Genomic DNA, 21,215 nt, shown 5'->3' on the forward strand with positions numbered 1-21,215 from the left:
CTGCGGGGCGCCATGTTCAACAATGTACGATTAACGATGTGCTGCCGGCCGCGGTGGCCGTGCGGTTCTAGGCGCTGCAGTCCGGAACCGCGGGACTGCTACGGTCGCAGGTCCGAATCCTGCGTCGGGCATGGATGTGTGTGATGTCCTTTTGTTAGTTAGGTTTAAGTAGTTCTAAGTTCTAGGGGACTGATGACCTAAGATGTTAAGTCCCATAGTGCTCAGAGCCATCTGAACCATTTTGAACGGTGTGCTCCGTGCGTGCACCAGTATTGTGCTCATGCGGCAGAGATGCCACATATCACCATCTATCCTACTTTGCAGAGCGCGCACAAGCCACCGAACCCCGCGTTCTGTGAAGAGTCGTGAACGTCCAACCATTTAGCGCCTAGTGGTAGTTTCACAGTTCTTCTACCTCTTTCCGTAGATGCTCATGACATTAGCACGTGAAGTTCGACCAACTTCACCGTTTTCCAGATACTCGTTCACAAGCTCGGCGTAATAATAATCTGTCCCTCGTCAAAGTCGCCTATCTCAATGTATTTCCCCGTTTGCAATTTATATCTTCGCAAGGGTAATCCCCCGTCCGTGTCTGCTCCGCTTCTTTTTTTTTTTTTTTTTTAAATCGTATCACGTGTTCGCAACGCCGCCAGACGGCAACCAACGCAGCGTTGGGCAGTGGTCATAATGTTTTGGCTTATCAGTGTATATGTAATAAAGGCGATGATCCCTCCAGTGCAAATGCACACCAAGCTCTGACTCATACGGGAATAGGCGAGATGCCGTGAGTAATGAGGCTAATGAGCAGGGACACTATATCAGTAGTGTATGGTGTAAGTTGAGAATTTGGGTCTCGTGGGAGATTTTAAAATGACTTTTATCTTAATAAAATGAATATATATATATGTCTGGAGAGAGAGAGATTGATTTTTGATTGAGACTTAACTGTAAGTCGTAACTGGTACCTGAATTTTTGTTGCTGCCTCCTTAAATGATCAGCTTCTGCACCAGTTGGTGACGTATTATAATTTGGAGGAAGTTATTGTTCTTTAAGATTTAAAATACGACTCTGTTGGTTACTTGGCCGTATTGCAGATAGCTTTGAGCTCAAGTTTTCTTAGCCTTTCGTACCTAAGGGACCACTGTTGTAAGTGAATAAGATCAAACAACAATCTGCTTTTCGTGAGAAAGGGAGATTGCTTGGTACATAAACTTCCTTCAAACTACACGTCCTGCTACATCAAAATTGGTCAGTGGAGTTCAGCACCACACTATTATACAAGAACATAATCCAATTACTGTAATTAAGAAATGGTGAGAGGTCGTTACGTATTGAATGGAAACTATAGAGAACGCATTTCCTTTCCTGTATTTCAGTGAACTTTGTACACTTACAATTCTGTCGGTTGGTAGCCGGCGACGACAATGAAGTTCACTTCCTTTTCCAAATACAATATATTTCTATTATTCACTTCCAGAAAATTTGTATACATAAATGTTTGGCAACTCTTACACATACTTTATTCGGTTTTATCAATGAAATAGCAATTTTCATTAAATGTAACTACGTTCTGAGCGACGGCCTAGCAACACCTCATCTTTCCACAAGTTACAGATTACAGTCCTCTTTTTTTAATAAATCAATTGTCCTTTTTTTGAGTCCATACTCAAAGATTCACAACTACTATTGTTGCGGGGATTACGCGCTAAAGAGTTTCTTGTTGTCCAGCTCCACTTCATTTCACTTCAAGTACGTTTTGAATCAAATTTACATTTACGGTATTTACATATATTACTGAGCTTCTCAGAATAAAATTAGGCACAAATTAGTTACGTAAAGGGCAGTGAAGCTCACATAACATTACAAGATGTGCTGGAGTAACCCATGCGGTTGTGCTGACCACTGTCTCCAGGTGGCGTAGTGGTCGGCGCATCTGCTTAGTAAGTAGGAAACGCAGGTCGAATCCCAGTCTGGCAAGAACTTCCGACTTGCCCGATTGATTCAAATCAGTGCCCACTAGCAGCTAATGTCTTTAATTAATTTATGTCTTAATGAATGTCCTGACGAACTACAGTCAAAAAAACTGTCTCATATTCTTATGGATCCATATTCAAATATCAGTTCGTTCAGATAGTTTTAAATGTGCCTGGTTTCTCTACAGCAGTGCCGGCCAAGATATAAGTTCACTAGCCATGACGTGCCACAAGTGCCGTAGCAGTCAGCCTGCTTGCACATTTACCCCACTGTCTGGGGGTGAGGAGGGGGAAGCTGCGATCGCATCGCGTTTAAACGATAACGCAGCCTCACAGCATATACTCGGCTTTGTATTTCACGTTTCTCAACAACATACAAGACAAACAAAACAAATTTTCACTATCAGTTAATTATTTTTTGCGTGCTGGAGACATAATTGTTATCCGCTACAGACTGTCGGCGTTCGGACAGATACAATTTTTCAGATTTTCGCTCTCAGGTTCCGATGTAATCATGACATATGTAGTTTCTTAACTGGAAAAGCGTCTTTTACGCACGCACACACATATGTTGATCGAAGTATTGTAGCACTTTTGCAACCTCATTGTGGAGACGTAGAAACTCCACTTGAGAACGAAAGTGTAGACATCCTGTACAGTTTCATGTAAAAGATCAGTCTTTAAAACGGGAATTACCTTGCGGACCAACTAGTCACACCTGCACATGCGCAGGGCTGCTTTTAATTGAAACGAGAAATTGTCTCGAAAACAGCTCGAAACAAATGTACGATTTACAGTGTTCTCAAAACGTTTAGAAACTACCCTTGTAATTCTTTAAAGGCTACAATGAATTCTTCAACCCTCGCGTTTCCTCTAACACTGTATACTTGAGAAATTGAGCTGCTTTTGCCAGAATTGTCCCTTATACAATGCGAGTTTTTGTAAGTTTTTCCTCACCTTGCAATATATTATTGTCGCGGTGGCAATCAACTCCACTTAAAATGCGAGATCTACAATCCTTTCCGAATTATCTTATTTTCTTTTCTGCATTCCTGTATCCTAAATAAATTCAACGACAGCGGGTTTAAATCGAAAAATCGTGTCAGGCACGACCCTTGGCTTAACCAACGTGCACTGCCGTAATATATAACGTCTCCATACACTACGTTCAGGTCCATCGAAAACTATTGCAACTGACAATAGAACAATGCATGATACTTTATGAATTTTACTATTCGTAACGTCAATTTGGTGACATGCTCTATGCCTGTAAATATAGCATAAAGTGCTTCTCTGTGTGCAGAACAATGAATCCCCTCTGTCGATCGCGGTAAATTTTTGCTCTTTCAACGTCAACTAAATCTTTCAATTGTTTCTGTATGGTATTGTAAAAATTTGCAGTATCCGTCCACTATGTGACTGCATAAGAGATACTGAGAATTTACTTCCCTTTCTTCTGTCACTCATATTCAGTTTTGAACTCTTGTGACCTATATCGCTTTCTGTACAAACAGCCACTGGACCTGTGAAAGTCGTTCGTACCAAGGACAAATAGCGACACGTAAAGAGCATTGACTCCACGATTCTGCCGGAATGAAGAGAGTTGTGTCGACCGAAAAAATGCACACCGCATTACTAAATGAAAACTCGCCCCGTGCCGGCCCTACCCTACAGGATGTCCATAATTCGTATTACAAACTTAGAGTTTCTAGAAGTGGATCTTCACGCAAAAAGAGGTCCGTTTATCTCACAAGGGAAACAAAAGCAACTCGAATTTTTATTAATAACTTTAAGTTGATATTGGTCACTCTAACACATTGAAGCGCCAAAGAAATTGATATAAGCACGCGTATTCAAATACAGAGATATGTAAACAGGCAGAATACGGCGCTGCGGCCGACAACGCCATTATAACACAACAAGTGTCTGGTGCATTTGTTAGATAGGTTTATGCTGCGGGACACAGCATCTCCGAGGTAGCGATGAAGTGGGAATTTTCCCGTACGACCGTTTCACGAGTGTGCCGTGAATATCAGGAATCCCGTAAAACATCAGATCACCGACATTGCTACAGTCGGAAAAAGATCCTGCAAGAACGGGACCAACGACGACTGAAGAGAATCGTGACAGAAGTGCAATCCTTCCGCAAGCTGCTGCAGATTTCAGTGCTGGGCCATCAACAAGTGTCAGCGTGCGAACCATTCAGCGAACCATCATCGATATGGGCTATTGGAGCCGAAGGCCCACTCGTTTACCCTTGATGGCTGCACAACAAAAAGCTTTATGCCTCGCCTGGGCCCGTCAACACCGACATTGGACTGTTGACAACTGGAAACATGTGGCCTGGTCGGACGAGTCTCATTTCAAATGGTATCGAGCGGATGGACGTGTACGGGTATGGAGGCAACCTCATGAATCCATGTCAGCAGGGGACTGTTCGAGCTTGTGGAGGGTCTGTAATGGTGTGGGGCGTGTGAAGTTGGAGTGACATGAGATCCGAGATACGTCCAGATACGACTCTGACAGGTGACACGTACGTAATCCTGTCTGATCACCTGCATCCATTCATGTCCATTGTGCATTCTGACGGACTTGGGCAACTCCAGCAGGACAATGTGACACCCCACACGTGGAGAATAGCTACAGACTGGCTCCAGGAACACATTTCTGAGTTTAAACGCTTCCGTTGCCCACCAACCCCCGCAGACATGAACATTGTTGAGCATATCTGGGATGGTTTGCAACGTGCTGTTCAGAAGAGATCTCCACCCCCTCGTACTCTTACGGATTTATGGACAGCCCTGCAGGACTCATAGTGTCAGTTCCCTCCAGCACTACTTCAGACATTAGTCAAGCCCATGCCACGTCGTGTTGCGGCACTTCTGCGTGCTCGCAGGGGCCCCACCTATATGAGGCAGGTGTACTAGTTTCTTTGGCTCTTCAGTGTAGCTTGGAAGTTTCTTGGGCATGTAGTGGATGGATCGGTCATTGTACAACGAATCTTTGCCGTCTTCATGAGGATTCTACGGCTGTCAAACGCCGTTAATTTGCTAGTCGACATGCGAGTAACATGGGTCTCCGATTTAAGAGTTTTGTTTTACTGAGCGATTGCTGCTTGTTCTTGTGTGAAGGCGTCGCTGTTGAAACTGTGAAGTTGGGAACTTGGCTCGCTCTCGGCCAAAGCCTTGGTAAGTAATGAGTGTGGAGCCGCAGGTGCGGGTCTAAGGCGTCCGCGCGTGGCTTGCAGCTCTGTATGGCCGCTGGGGACGCGTCCGTCTCCATTTGAGAGTGGCGCCTCGCTGTTTGCCGGGGTCGCAGCACAGAGCTCAGGGCTCCAGGCTGGCGCTGAGCCGCCGGCTCCGGTGCAGCAGTCGCATCTGCCGACCGTTTAGCAAGAGGAGGGGACAAGCTACTGGCAATCACTGGAGACGAATCACTAACTCTGTTTGGCAAAGGTAGCACAAAAATTCAATTGCGGTCCTCTTAGGATGATCTATATCTACATGTATCTTAGGAAGGGTCTATATCTACATGTACCACATCTATATACAACTCCGCAAGCTACTACACTGAGATGATAAAAATCAGGGGATAGAGACATGCATATATACGGACGCGGGGGTACCACGTACACAACATATAAAGGGGCAGTGCATTGGGGGGGGGGGGGGGGGGGCTAATATTTGTACTCAGGTGGTTTATGTGAAAAGGTGAACGACGTGATTATGGCCGCACGACGGGAATAAACAGACTTTGAACGCGGAATTATGGTTGGAGCTAGACTCATGGGACATTCCTTTTTGGAAATATCCTCAGACTCGGTATTTCCGACAAAATGTCCATGAGTCCGAACAAGTCAGTAAGAAAACTCGCCCAGGAACTTGATGTTAGTGACGGAACGGCCCACACAGCTGTAAGGAAGAAATTAGAGCTTTTCCCATACAAAGTGACAGTCGTGCAAGATCTGAAAAATACTGATCATGGCGAGAGACTGCATTATTGTCAATGGATCAAATATTTCGTTCAACAAAATGGAAGAGATATTCTTAATGAAACGTTTTTCACTGATGAAGCGTGGTTTCATTTATCCGGGTACATGACTCGCAAAATTCTCGTATGTGTATTCATGAGGAACCACTTCATTCTGTAAAAATAGGGAGTTTATATTGAAATTTCTAGACGTCGGATTGTGGGTCCCATATTTTTCAACGAAACAATAAACGCACAACGATATTGCAGTGATATTCTGTACCCATTCATAGGAGAATCTGTGTTAAGTGAAAAACTGAACGGTTATTTTTGACAAGATGGTGCAGCCGCGCGTATAGCTCGCGTTTCAATGTCACTGCTTGCTGATGTTTTTGGTGATCGCATAATTTCATAGGGACTTTGGCCTCCACGATCGCCTGACCTAACACCACCCGACTTTTTCTTCTGGGGTGCAGCGAAAGCAACTGTCAATAAAAACCGTCCAAACTCCATCGATGAATTGAAAACTGCAATATCCACTTTCACTGCTTCTGTTACAGAAGAAATGATAGAGCTTGTGTTTGGAAACACGATTAGACGAATTTAATTGTGTATTCAACAACAGGATGGGGAGGGGGGGGGCACTTTCAACATTTAATGTGAAAATTTAGAGTAAAAATGAATATGCAATAAATTAATAAGTTGCATTTCACTTAGTTTCATTTCGCTATATTCACTGCGGCATACGGCACGAGCGGCTAACAATCATACGGTACTGCGGAGAGACTTTCTGAACACCCCGTATATCGGTTGGACCCTAAACGAGTGCAAAACCGTGGCCCGGTCAGATGGGTCTCAATTTCCGTTGGTAAGAGCTGCTGGTAGGGTTCGAGGGTGGTGCAGACCCGACGAAGTTATGGATCGAAATTGTCAACACAGCACTTTGCAAGCTGGTGGTGTCTCCATAATGGTGTGGGCTGTGTTTACATGGAATGGACTGGGTCCTCCGGATGTTCGGCTACTTTGAGACCATTTGCAGCCATTCATGGACTTTATGTTCCTGAACAAAGATGGAATTTGTATGCATGACAATGCGCCATGTCACCGACCCACAGTAGTTTGAAGAACATTGTCGACAATTCGAGCGAATGATTTATCCATCCATACCGACCGTCATGAATCCCATGGAATATGTCAGTTGGTGAACAAAATACTGCACTGGCAACACTTTCGCAATTAGGGATGGCTATAAAAACACCATGGCTCAGTATTTCTGCAGCTGAGTTCCAACTACGTGTTGGTCCGTGCCACGTCGAATTGCCGCACTACGTCAGAACTAAGGAGATCCGACACGATATTAGTAAGGATATCATGAGTTTTCTCACGTTAGTGTATACAGTGCATGGCGGAGGGTACTGGGTATCAGTATTAACGTTTTTGTGTCCTGACCCACTCGGATACTGAACGGGGGAAAATGTCTGTCTGCAAGCCGGTGTACGCTCCCCTATATCTCGTATCCTATTCTCGTAATCCCTACCCGAGATATTCTGTAGTTTTCTCCGAATACAAGTCTCCAAATTTACGGAAGGGGTTTTAGCAAGAAGTACGCGTACGCCTTCTTTATTCCAATGATTTCCTTTTAAGTTCCCTAGTTATTTCTGTTACACTCTCGCATGGGATAAACCAACGTATTACAATCCTAGCAGCGCGTCTCTGAATTAGTTCCATGTCTATTGCAGTATTGTATTGTATTATATGTAAACCGGGGACCTACAAACGACGGAGAGGCTCCGTCCCCGCCGCAGCCGCAGTGGTCCACAACCCAACGACGACAGCCGCAGTCCACTTTACTCCTTCGCCGTCCCACCCCGAACCACTCTCTCAGGGTTATTGTGCTGTTCGGCCCCCGTTGCCCCCCCCCCTCCCCCCGGGAACGTCTCACTCCAGACGAGTGTAACGCTTATGTTTCCGCCGGCCGGTGTGGCCGTGCGGTTCTAGTCGCTTCAGTCTGGAACCGCGTGACCGCTACGGTCGCAGGTTCGAATCCTGGCTCGGGCATGGATGTGTGTGATGTCCTTAGGTTAGTTAGGTTTAAGTAGTTCTAAGTTCTAGGGTACTGATAACCACAGATGTTAAGTCCCATAGTGCTCAGAGCCATTTTGAACGCTATGTTTGCGTGGTAGAGTAATGGTGGTGTACGCGTACGTGGAGAACTTGTTTGTGCAGCAATCGCCGACGTAGTATAGCTGGGGCGGAATAAGGGACACCAGCCCGCATTCGACGAGGCAGATGGAGAACCGCCTAAAAACCATCCACAGACTAGCCGGCTGACGGGACCTCGACAGAAGTCCGCCGGGCGGATTCGTGCCGGGGACCAGGCGCTCCTTCCCAATCCAGAAAGGAGTGCGTTAGACCGCACGGCTAACCGGGTGGACACTCTACTGCCGTACCTAGTCGATAAGAACTTCGTATATGATTTTCCTTACATATGCCTTCGATTTTCCCACAACCCTTGCAACAAATGTCAGGATTCCATTCACCATCCCTAATACTGATTTTGTGTGATCGTCCCGTTTCATATCGCTTCTTAGTATTACCCATAAATACTTATACTAAGTCCAGTCCTCAAGACGTTCACTATTAACCCTGTGATCAGATACTTTCTCGTACTTTTTCTTGTAGGCATTATTATGTATTTATCCAAATTGAGAGAGCTGTCATACTTTATACCGAGTGGAAATTTTGTCTGAGCCAATCTCTATTTCCTCACGATCCTCGAACGACCACACTTTCCACATATTTCTGTGACAAAAACATCGTTAGCGAACAATCTTCTAGTGCTGCTGATCCTATCCCACAAAACACCTATGTACATAGAGAACATTACAATCCTATTCTGCTTCCTTGGGGATCGTCAGAAGTCGATTCAATTTTTTTTTTCAAAATTTTTTCATACTCGGACCAATTACAAAGTTATTTTAGAGTTCCATTACGTTAGTGCGGATCAGAACAGACCCGAGTGTCCGTACAGAAAGAAAAGAAGCCTGTTAGCGGACGCAACACGGTCGGTCGGTGCAGGAGCGAAATGTCTGGAGCATTTACTTTTATAGTGAACTAAATTAATGCGAAATTAAAAGTGCTATCACATCACAGAATAAGAGGCAGCTGATATTCGCTAAACTGATATTAATCTACATGAAAGCAAACTGTCGCTTCTGAGTGCACGCAAATCACACAGTGTGCAAAATGTTTCATCCGCCAAATTTGTTTAAAATATGAAATGCAGATTTATTTCGACTCTTATGTGGTGGTTCATTTTAGATTAAGTTCCATTTCTGAACAGTGCTGTTCACTCCCAAATTATATCTTCCTTCAGTTGTATTATTGGTTTTCGTTGGTATCAATTTTTTTCCTGTGGGTATTACACATATCGATTTCGGCTGCATTTCGACTAGATGATGTAGATTCTTACAGATATTGTATAAAGAATCAGAGATCTTCGTCGCTGAATATCAACGGGGTAATTTCGTTGAGAATGATCCAGTCACCACTTTACATACACCTGTAAGCCAACTAAGAATATGCGAAAATTAACGTATTTTGGAGCTTAAATTTTTATCCACTGCTGAATAGGTCGCTAAAATAACTATTAACTTTTCTGTTTAGAAGTGATTTATCGACGAGTGTCGGGCTCTGCCCATCACCAGAAATATCAGAAATAAGAACAAAGTCTTCATAGAGAACATGCAGTCATGTGTAGCATTTATCAGTATCGGAACTTGAGTTAAGTTCAATAAATTAGCATCTGAACAGCAAAGTGAATAGTTATTTTAGCGATATACTCAGCAGTGAATAAAAATTCAGGTTTACATAATGGTCCCATGCCTCCTATGCAATTTCGTGTCTCACCTTAAGTACTTTAGACCAATATGTTTTGTTTAATCGAGAAGCTACACGCCTTGTCCGTCGTGAAAGTGATCCGTTTCGTATTTTTGTGACTGTCCCTTCGGAGTAAGATCCTATTAGGGGAAGCACGTGTAAACGTTGTCAAGTGCTAAACCAGATTCACACAAAAGATGACGAACCAAAGAAGAGGCGGCCGACGTGGCCGAGCGGTTCTAGGCGCTACAGTCTGGAACCGCGCTGCTGCTACCGTCACAGGTTCGAATCCTGCCTCGAGCATGGATGTGTGTGATGTCCTTAGGTTAGATAGGTTTAAGTAGTTCTAAGTTCCAGGGGACTGATGACCTCAGAAGTTAAGTCCCATAGTGCTCAGAGCCATTTGAACCATTTTTGAACCAAAGAAGAAGCGAAATCACAAACAACTATCAGTAATATTCAAAAGTAATCGGCATAACTGTTAACACATTTACCACATGGTGAGACAAGATGCTTAATGACTTCATGAAAAAATGTTTGCTGTAGCCTACGGAACCGTGTAATTCCGTGGGGAGGGGGGGTTGGGAATGTGTTAAGGATGTGCAAGAGCTTCCCAGAGAAATTTCTGCATAGTAGTCGAAATAACCTTAGCAACATCAACGCGTAAATTACCCTGCAACAGAATTATGCCGTCTGACAACCCCCTGCCCATTGAGTTTCTGGAATACGGCGCCACGATTAATGCACTGCGGTACGTGGACACTTTGCTAAAACTGGAGAGCACCATCACGTCCAGGAACGTTGACTGACAGTTTGTTTAGACCTTTCAGACTTGGATTTTTTCTGGAGGAGTACTGTCAAGTGATGTTTTAGTGATTTTAGATGCATAATTTATACAAACTCTTGTACCCATTTTCAATACATACTTTGAACATTTGGCTTCTTTTTATGGCCTAAAATAACTAATTTTGAAATTTTCACTGTCGTTATAAATAAACTGATAATTTAATAATTACCACGCAAAATAATACTAAAAATATTCAGTTCCACAATGGAGTACAGCTAACCAACAACTTCCGTGAATTCTGGCGATCACAACCTGCTGCGCATTGCAACATTCACGTGCTGATACTTTTACTGTGGTGCCCAAGAGGTGGGAATACTTGTGCATGACGAAAAGATTGAACACTCCCATGTATATACATGAGGTTACCATTGAGAAAAAATATTTCTGTTGCAGCTGGAAATAGAAATGAAGTCCCATGCTTCTTGACAGAGCGTAGTGGAACGATGCGGGAGACCCGCACTACCGTACTAGGCAAGGTCCTAATGGAGGTGGTTAGCCGTTGCCTTCCCCCGACAGTAATGGGGATGAATGATGATGATGAAGACGACACAACAACACCCAGTCATCTCGGGGCAGGTGAAAATCCCTCACCCCGACGGGAATCGAAACTTTCTTTTTAACAATATCATACTTGTAACGATGTACAAAGATGACAGTGAGGTATAACATTTATAAATTTCGTCTTTTGTTTCAATTTTTTCCAAGTGTTAAATTTTCCTTTCATATTTTGATTTCGTTGTTTGGCTTCATGTCAAGAGTTCATGGCATCGTTCCTCAGAGTTATTTGCTTGTATTCTGGTTTAGGTACACAGTTCGCTACAATCAATGGCAATTTCGTTAATTTTCAGGCGTGGCAGTAAATACGAGTACAGTAACAACAGTGGCAAATATACTGTACAAATTATTACAAAGAAAGGGTATTAGTTTTAGCAAAGGTTACACGAGAGGCTTGGAGCGAAGAAACACAACACATATTAATGTCACAAAAAAATCAGAAAAGGGAAGGAATTTAAATACGAGAGCACTAATATACACAAGAAGGGATGAAATTAAATGTGAAGGACTACAGGGGTAGATGGGTTCGGCACGATTTTGAGTTTCGTCGAATCAAGTTTAATGGGAGAGAGTGAGTGGCACAGATTTAAGATTAGCACTGCTGTGGGGAGAAATCACTGTGTATCACTTTTGTATGCACAATCACCGGGGAACATTGATTACTTTTGTGCACTTCACTAGGGCACTGTTGCTGAGACGCGAGCGGAGAGCGGTTGACGGGGCGTGGCTGGAGGCGGGGGTGGCGGCTGCGGTCTGCGGCTGGCCGGCTCCAGGGCTATCCGTAGAAAATTCATGAATTCTGTTCGGTAGCTTTTGGACACCATGGCCTTTCTATTTTCTTCCCATAGGTATGTGAGATATCCAATTTTGTCTTTGTGTTTGAGGTCTATAATTGAGTGGACTATTTGGCCTGGGATCCATGAAGTTGTTGTTTTGTCTCGGAAAGGGTTTTATGTCTGATGCCGTCAGAAGCTCGCGTGTTATGTTTGCTGGTACCGTTCTGTTTATTAGCGCTACCATTTCTTTGCAGGTATCCCATATTGTTGCTGCGTTGCCGCATTGGAAACGGTGCTGTAGCGTGTCCCTCTAATCGCACGTGTGGCATTTCTCCGACGGCCTTAACTTAATTGCAGTTGGACAGTATTGTCTCGTTTGTAACTTTGTATCAGATGGATTCTATCTTCGTGTGAAGTGCGCTTTCGTTCAAGTTTTTCCACTCTTGTTTCCAATTCATATCTGGTTTATGGCCTCTATCCTGTTTTTCTGTGCTTTCCCTCGTAGTCCCATACAGGATGATCCATTGATAGTGACCGGGCCAAATAGCTCACGAAATAAGCGTCAAACGAAAAAACTACAAAGAACGAAACTTGTCTAGCTTGAAGGGGGAAACTAGATGGCGCTATGGTTGGCCCGCCAGATGGCGCTGCCATAGGTCAAACGGATATCAACTGCGTTTTTTTTTAAATAGACCTAAGTTAGCTAACATCACACACATCCATGTCCGAGGCAGGATTCGAACCTGCGATCGTAGCGGTCACGCGGTTCCAGACTGAAGCGCCTAGAACCGCACGGCCACACCGGCCGGCTGCGAAATCCAGTTCATAGATGGTGGCCGTTGATGGAATGGTGTATACGATTGGAGTTAACCCTTTCAGCGTCAGTTAAGGCCTCAAGATGGTATACTGAAGCACCGCAATTGGTAGCCATGTAGTAAATGACATCGAAAGGACGGCTGTAGGTGTTCATTTTATTACATAAGTAGTATTTGTCATCGTAGGGTGATCAAGGTGGACGCCAGTTACGCAGCATTGTCGTCATCATGGTACACGCCGGTTTCCAGACAATATAGATACTTCAGTAGAGTTTAAACTGAATTTACTGACATCCCCAAGGCAATGCAGACGATGTATCAAAATCCAAAGAGAAACTAGTACGAATTAACGAATCCTTGAGACTTAAATGAACTAGAATATCTTCTTGTAATTGAATCAAATGTGGATTACCTGCGAGCTATCTCGGATCAATTCGCTGCAAGTTGGTTACTACAGCCACAGTTTTTTGAAAGCCGAGGAAACAAAATTATTACGGAATACATGCACCTAAGACCGCTGTTGATAGACGACTCACCGCGCCAAACTGGTATCACAGTGATCCTCCAAACCAAGCTGAGAATCGATGTTACTGTCGTCCCAGGCAACTGCTTGCTCTCTTCCCGAGCGAAATCCTTGGTCTGGTACCAGATACGTAATGAGCGCAATGGCGAGTTCGACTACAGTTAACATAGATACACAGTCACTGAAAATGGTGGGACCAATGAGGATGAAATCAGTGAAAAGCGACGACATGAAATGGTATCAGTGAATCTATTAAGAAATGCCGAGCCTGAATTCTGTTTCCGATTAAAGGAGGCCACTGGACAGACCAAGAAAGCACTGGATGAATCTCTTTGATCAGAATTGAGTTTCAATCAGTCTAATTTAACACCTTCAGTTCATCTAGTGAGAGATCAAAAACATTGTTGTCATCATGTACACGCTGGTTTCCAGGCAATATGGATGCATCCCCAAGCGTATGCTGACGATGTGTCCAAATCCAAGGAGCAGTCAGTACGAATTAACGAATCTTTGAGACTGTAATGAACTAGAATATCTTCCTGTAACCCGGAGACCTTTGAGCTGTGCCCTCTCCATAGCGTATCACAATGACGAATTGGCAGAGGATGGCGCGGCGGCAGGTCTGCATGCGTCGTTCTCAGTACCTTCCCACGGAACCGGTGGATATCACATGTCTTGTACAATTTGTTTTCGTGCATCTCCCTGTTGCAGACGTTAGTTGCTTCGTTTTCCGTTGTAGTGCATAGTGCCCAAAAAAATATAGTACTGGAGGCGCCGGGTATCGATCCCGGTACCTCTCACATGCTAAGCGAGCGCTCTACCATCTGAGCTACGCCCCCAAACAGCATTTAGTGTGCTGAAGTGCTATTAAATGGAGTTACTTCTGCTGAATGGCCAGTCCGGTTTCACAATGCTTGGGCTGGACCGGCTCCAAGTGGAGCAGAGAAAGTTCGGGTGCGAGACTTGGGATACAAGTCATTCGGTGAAGTTTTCCATGCAACTGGGGGCGTAGCTCAGATGGTAGAGCGCTCGCTTAGCATGTGAGAGGTACCGGGATCGATACCCGGCGCCTCCAGAGTTACATTTTACTATCCGTGATGACATTGCTGCGAGCTATCGTGGGCACTGTCCGTAAAAGTAAACTTTTCTATGAGGCTTCCGCTGCTACTTCTTCAGGATCTTGTCGTTTCGATGCGATGCTGGAATCCACTGGGTGATCAAAAAGTCAGTATAAATTTGAAAATTGAATAAATCACGGAGTAATGTAGATGAAGAGGTACAAATTCCGATGGAATGTTATCTATCCCTTCTGCTTTATTTGATTTCAAGTCTTCTAGAGCTCTTTTAAATTCTTTCTCTAGTACTGGAACCCCTACGCTCTTTCTTATTGACTCCAGTCGACATATATTGATCAAAACAGTTCGGTTAGTCTTACTTAATGCGTAGCTGACCACCGAATGTCACGAGAGGTGACGCCAGTATATTTGTAAAAGGAGGCGGAGACTACTGTGTTGTTAGCAGTAAAACCCCCGCGAGCACGCAGAAGTGCCGCAACGCGACGTGGCATGGACTCGACTAATGTCTGAAGTAGTGCTGGAGGGAATTGACTCCAAGAATCCTGCAGGGCTGTCCATAAATTCGTATGAGTACGGGGAGTGGATATCTCTTCTGGACAGCACGTTTCAAGGCATCCCAGATACGCATAATAATATTCATGTCTGGTGAGTTTGGTGGTCAGCGAACGTGTTTAAACTCAGAACTGTGTTCCTGGAGCCACTCTGTAGCAATTCTGGACGTGTGTGGTGTCGCATTGTGCTTGCTGGAATTGCCTACGTCCGTCGGAATGCACAATGGAGATGAATGAATGCAGGTGCTCAGACAGGGTGCTTACGTACGTGTTACCTGTCAGAGTTGTATCTAGACGTATCAGGGGTCCCATATCACTCCAACTGCATACGCCCCACACCATTACAGAACCTCTACCAGCTTGAACAGTCTCCTGCAGACATGCAGGGTCCGTGGATTTGTGAGGTTGTCCCCTTACCCATTCACGTCCATCCGCTCAATACAATCTGACGAGGCAAAATGTTTCCAGCCATCAATAGTCCAATGTCGGTGTTGACGGGCCCAGGTGAGGTGTAAAGCTTTCTGTCGTGCAGTTGTCAAGGATACACGAGTGGGCCTTCGGTGCCGAAAGCCCATATCGATGATGTTTCGTTGCATGGTTCGCATGCTGATACATGTTGATGGTCCATCATTGAAATCTGAAGCAATTTGCGGAAGGGCCAGACACTTGTTCAGATGTTCAAATGTGTGTGAAATCTTATGGGACTTAAATGCTAAGATCATCATCCCTAAGCTTACACACTACCTAACCTAAATTATCCTAAGGACAAACACACACACCCATGCTCGAAGGAGGACTCGAATCTCCGCCGGGACCAGACACTTGTTGTCTTACATAGGCGTTGCCTAGCGCAGCGCCATATTCTGCCTGTTTATCTCTGTTTGTATACGCATGCCTATACCAGTTTCTTCGGCGTTTCAGTGTAGTGTCCTTCCACGTGCGCTGACTCGATAATAAAAATAGCACGTGTATCATACTTTCATGGCGCCACCAACCGTCTCGCAGTGAGATATTCACTGGGACTTTTCTCAACGAGGCGACATTGATTAGTAGCTGACAAGATATGTGACTTTGCATAACCCAACACTCGCAACGTGAGACAATTCACACTGATGATGGAGAATCTCTTTAGATAGCACCTTGCTGTACAGCTCATTAAAATTACACTTGCTTTAACTGAAGCATTTTTCATTATGGTCCACTGTCTGAACGTTGTCTTTTAATTGGATGTGCATCAGGCCAGTGAACAGACCGCTCCGTCCCTTTCTTTGAAAGGGGTAATCGATTAGACGCACGTAATTCTCACAGTAAAATGTTTCGTGCAGCCAGGGAAATGATCGGTTGAAATAAGTCAAGGAGTTCTGACTTTCCAGTGTAAAGCCGTTAACGAAAGAACACGGATAGTGTTCGGTCGTCGGCCGGCCGAAGGGGCCGTGCGATTCTAGGCGCTGCAGTCTGGAACCGCGGGACCGCTACGGTCGCAGGTTCGAATCCTGCCTCGGGCATGGATGTTTGTGATGTCCTTAGGTTAGTTAGGTTTAATTAGTTCTAAGTTCTAGGGGACTAATGACCTGAGAAGTTGAGTCCCATAGTGCTCAGACCCATTTGAAACATTTGTTCGGTCGTCTGCCTCAGAACAGTGCGCCGCCAGCCTCTCCTTTTCTTTCACTGAAACACAGTTAAAGGTACAATATAAATTGAGTACATGGTATGATTGTCCATGTAAAATAATGAACTCCACTAATTACGAGAAAATAGACATTTTGTAAGCCACTCGACTCAGTTTAAATCTGTTCCATACAAGCTACCATCACAAAAAAAATGGTTCAAATGGCTCTGAGCACTATGGGACTCAACTGCTGAGGTCATTAGTCCCCTATAACTTAGAACTAGTTAAACCTAACTAACCTAAGGACATCACACACATCCATGCCCGAGGCAGGATTCGAACCTGCGACCGTAGCGGTCTCGCGGTTCCAGACTGCAGCGCCAGAACCGCGCGGCCAGCTACCATCACAGTTTAATACATACAGTCATGATACTCTCCGGTGCAAAGCTGTTACTGTTTGACAGATGGAGCGCCATCGCAGTACTAGCGGTGAGAAAGCAGTCAGTCAGATGCGTCGTAAGAATACTGTTTGTTTTCAATTATTTTCTACTTAATTAACGGAATAGTTGTTACGTTTTCGCGTTCCATGCGTTAATAAGTTACCAAGAGACATGAATTATCGTGAAATACATGAAAAAAGCTGCCGAACCACACTTATTCTATGACATAAGCTATAACTCATTCATAGAGAGATACTTTAGAATATGTCTATACTTGCAACTTATTCTAAGGAAAGCAAGAGAGCAGAAACACATTTCATGCATGAGAAACGTGTATTTGTGTTATTGTCTGTTATTACCATAAGCCCTTGCGTAGAGACTTAAAAACTTTTTGCGGGGACCAATGATTCGCTTTCTTACACTTCCTCGACTTTCCAATACGCGAATATTTTTTTAAATCTAATTGCTGTTGCTTCAAAAGCGAATGTATTGAATATTCTTGCCGTTTCTGGTTCAGATGTAGCACCAATTGTGGAATTGGTTTCCTCTATCCTGGGAAACAGTTTTATTGCTTTTGACGGTTTATTATCACGTCTGTGTGGTTTTCCCTTAAGCTACAGTTCTGGTTTATTATTGGACACATTAAATAGTGCAAGTATTACATTCCATATAGGTTTTCTACGGTCCACATTTCACTGATCTGGCTCAAAGTGCAGCTAACAAAACTCTGCCTTGTTGGGTATATACACAATCTCTTTCTACAAAAGATCAAGTATTCTGAGGTTTACTAGCAATTTCACTTTATTAAAGGAAAACGACATTATTCAGTAAGAGTGTGTACGCTACAACAGAATCGTAAAGAATCTGTCCCGTAATGCACCATTTAGTATCTCCCAGAATGACCATAAATGTGGTGAGAATTTTTAGTTATTGTCGATTTTTATGGTACTACATACATTCATTACTGTAAAAACTATGTTACAAATCAATAGAAATGTTAGTATTCCCGGTCATCCATATCATATTCAAAAGTGTCACTTGCTTGACACTTGGGGCGCTGCTATCGCTGCGGGTAACAAGAACGAGACGAAGCGTCGCGACTGTTGTGTCAGTGAGCGGTACCACAAAGAAAAGAAGAAAGTGCGAACACAAGTGAAGCTGCCCCTACTTTTTTTTCAGCGCCGTTGTTTTAAATTATGTTACAGTTCTGTAAAATTCTCCCCTTTTAAATGTTCATTGGAATTACAAAAGTGTTTACTGGTTTATACAAGATGACATTTTACCAGATGTATGTATCAGTGCTTTATCTGTCTTTTAAAATAGACCACTACCGACTCAGAGGATAAGAAAAAGGGATACACTTCATTGCCACTCTTGAATGCTTGGAGCTATCGCGTTCGTAGTAATCACTTCGAGCATTCTACTGCAGCAAGGGTAATCGTCTCTCAGCGTAAGTTTTTTGTATTAGGTTTTAGTAAGAAGCCACATTTTATAGAACAAGAAATAAAAAATGTTTGTCAACTGTTCCATTCGAGTGTCTACATCCATGGTAAACCATCGGAGTAGACCATTGGAGTAAACGCTAAGATGCCAAGTAAGCTGATGATGATAAAACTGATATAATTTTTAGCACTTGATGAGAACTTAGTACTCGTAGCTGAACTGGTTTATCTGACTCATTTAATGCGTTTCAAGTACTCTGCCCTACTCGAGGGCGGATTGCAGGTAAAAAGAGCCAATTAAAAAACCGAAGCGAGAGACATTACAATTCCTTTGATGCTGTTGTCGCTTTATAAAACTTTACATGATTTACTAACAGGTACCAGGTTACATGTTTATAGGGTATAAATGTGTTTAAAATCTCATAATATTTTACAGATTTTCCATATGTTCAAATGTTTACATAAATAATTTGTCTGTGTTGGAAGCGTTCAATTAGGTCATCTCTTATAACTGTAAATTGATCTGTAAAGTCACTATACATCCTTGTCTATTTAACACATATGTTCCTCTGAAAGTCTTGTTATGAAAATTCTTGTACATAATAATAATAATAATAATAATAATAATAATAAAAGTGTTATTTGATCGATGGCTCGCGGACCAGAGCGTGGCTGCGAGCGAACGAAGTAGGGGTCGACAGTATCAGGTAAAGCGAGGACGACTGCGTTGACAGTTGCCGTGCGGGTGCGTAGTCAGAAGGGACAGCTGACGAACGGCCCTGGTCGGACTGGCTGATGCTCTTGAATCAGCTCGTGAAGGAATTCATGAAACAATTGAACAGATAGTATGGATGTTAACAATGACTTGACATGCAAAGCTGCTCTGTTATAAAATCGGTTTAGTACATTTATTTTACACGGTTTTTAACTTGCACACATACCACATACACTGCCGGAAACGATTATTACACGTGGAAAGACGACGTCGATTTTGATCCGATGACGGCATGTGCCACTTGAGGGATCGTAGATGTACTGATAATGATTTCAACAGTCTGCCAACAGATAGCGTGGTGGTATAGCTGCCAGAGCGCAATCTGTGTCTACCCTTTTATAGGGAATGCCCACAGCCAGTAGGCTCAGTGTGGTGCAAACGAGTGAATCAAGCAGACACCATGCCAAGGAGAAGCACACGTGTTTCCTATAGTCACCTGAGCGAGTCTAAAAGGTGTCAAATTGCGACCTTCCGAGTGCAGGATGGTCCTTTCGGAGAACTGCCACACAAGCTGGATGTGCTGCGTCAGTTGTACAACGATGCTGTTATCAGCAGTCACGTCAACATCCTTACGTACGTAGACAATGTTCTGGACATTTCCGCAGCACATACGCCCGACAGAATCATCGTATTGTAAGGGCAGCAGTGACATATTGTACAAATACCACAACACAGGTACACTATGTGATCAAAAGTATCCGGACACCTGGCTGAAAATGACTTTACAAGTTCGTGGCACCCTCCGTCGGTAATGCTGAATTCATATGGTGTTGGCCCACCCTTAGCCTTGATGACAGCTTCCACTTTCGCAGGCATACGTTCAATCAGATGCTGGAAGGTTTCTTGGGGAATGGCAGCTCATTCTTCACAGAGAGCTGCACTGAGGAGAGGTATCGATGACGGTCAGTGACGCCTGACACGAAGTCGGCGTTCCAAAACATCCCAAAGGTGTTCTATTGGATTCAGGTCAGGACTCCGTGCAGGCCAGTCCATTACAGGGATGTTATTGTCGTTAACCACTCCGCTGCAGGCCGTGCATTATGAACAGGTGCTCGATCGTGTTGCAAGATGCAATCGCCATCCCGGAATTGCTCTTCAACAGAGGGAAACAAGAAGGTGCTTAAAACATCAATGTAGGCCTGTGCTGTGACAGTGCCTCACAAAACAAGGGATGCAAGCCCCCTCCATGAAAAACACAAGAACATCATAACACCACCACCGCCTCCGAATTTTACTGTTGGCACTACACACGCTGGCAGATGACGTTCACCGGACATTCGCCATATCCACAGCCTGCCGTCGGATCGCCTCACTGTGTACCGTGATTCGTCACTCTACACAACGTTTTTCCACTGTTCAATGGTCCAATGTTCACGCCAAGCGAGGCGTCGTTTGGCATTTACCGGCGTGATGTGTGGCTTATGAGCAGCCGCTCGTCCATGAAATACAAGTTTTCTTACCTCTCGCCTAAAGTGTCATAGTACTTGCAGTGGATCCTGATGCATGGCATTCCTGTGTGGTGGTCTGAATAGATATCTGCCTAATACACATTACGACCCTCTTCAACTGTCGGCGGTCTCTGTCAGTCAACAGACGAGGTCGTCGTGTACGCTTTTGTGCTCTACGTGTCCCCTCACGTTTCCACTTCACTATCACATCGGAAACAGAGGACCTAGGGATGTTTAGGAGCGTGGAAATCTCGCGTGCAGATGTATGACACAAGTGACACCCAACCACGTGACCACATTCGAAGTCCGTGAGTTCCGCGGAGCTCCCCATTCTGCTCTCTCACGATGTGTAATGACTACTGGGGTCGCTGATATGGAGTACCTGGCAGTAGGTAAGCACAATACACCTAATATGAAAAACGTATGTTTTTAGGGGTGTCCGGATACTTTTGATCACATACACGTAAACACGAACTGTTGCAAACTCGTTATTAGCATAGTGACTACGGGGATGCAAACACCTAACCCGTCTTCCA

General features: G+C 44.1%; 2 non-coding genes across 2 annotated transcripts; one reads left to right on the forward strand and one right to left on the reverse strand.

The window, feature by feature from the left end:
- Window positions 1-14,104: 14,104 nt before the first annotated feature.
- Window positions 14,105-14,177, reverse strand: Trnaa-agc. The gene has a single exon. It is a non-coding gene; the product is annotated as a tRNA-Ala (tRNA).
- A 163-nt stretch (window positions 14,178-14,340) lies between these two features.
- On the forward strand, window positions 14,341-14,413 carry Trnaa-agc. The gene has a single exon. It is a non-coding gene; the product is annotated as a tRNA-Ala (tRNA).
- The last annotated feature ends 6,802 nt before the right edge of the window (window positions 14,414-21,215 follow it).

This window comes from Schistocerca americana, chromosome 1 (assembly GCF_021461395.2).
Source record: "Schistocerca americana isolate TAMUIC-IGC-003095 chromosome 1, iqSchAmer2.1, whole genome shotgun sequence".
Lineage (NCBI taxonomy): Eukaryota > Metazoa > Arthropoda > Insecta > Orthoptera > Acrididae > Schistocerca > Schistocerca americana.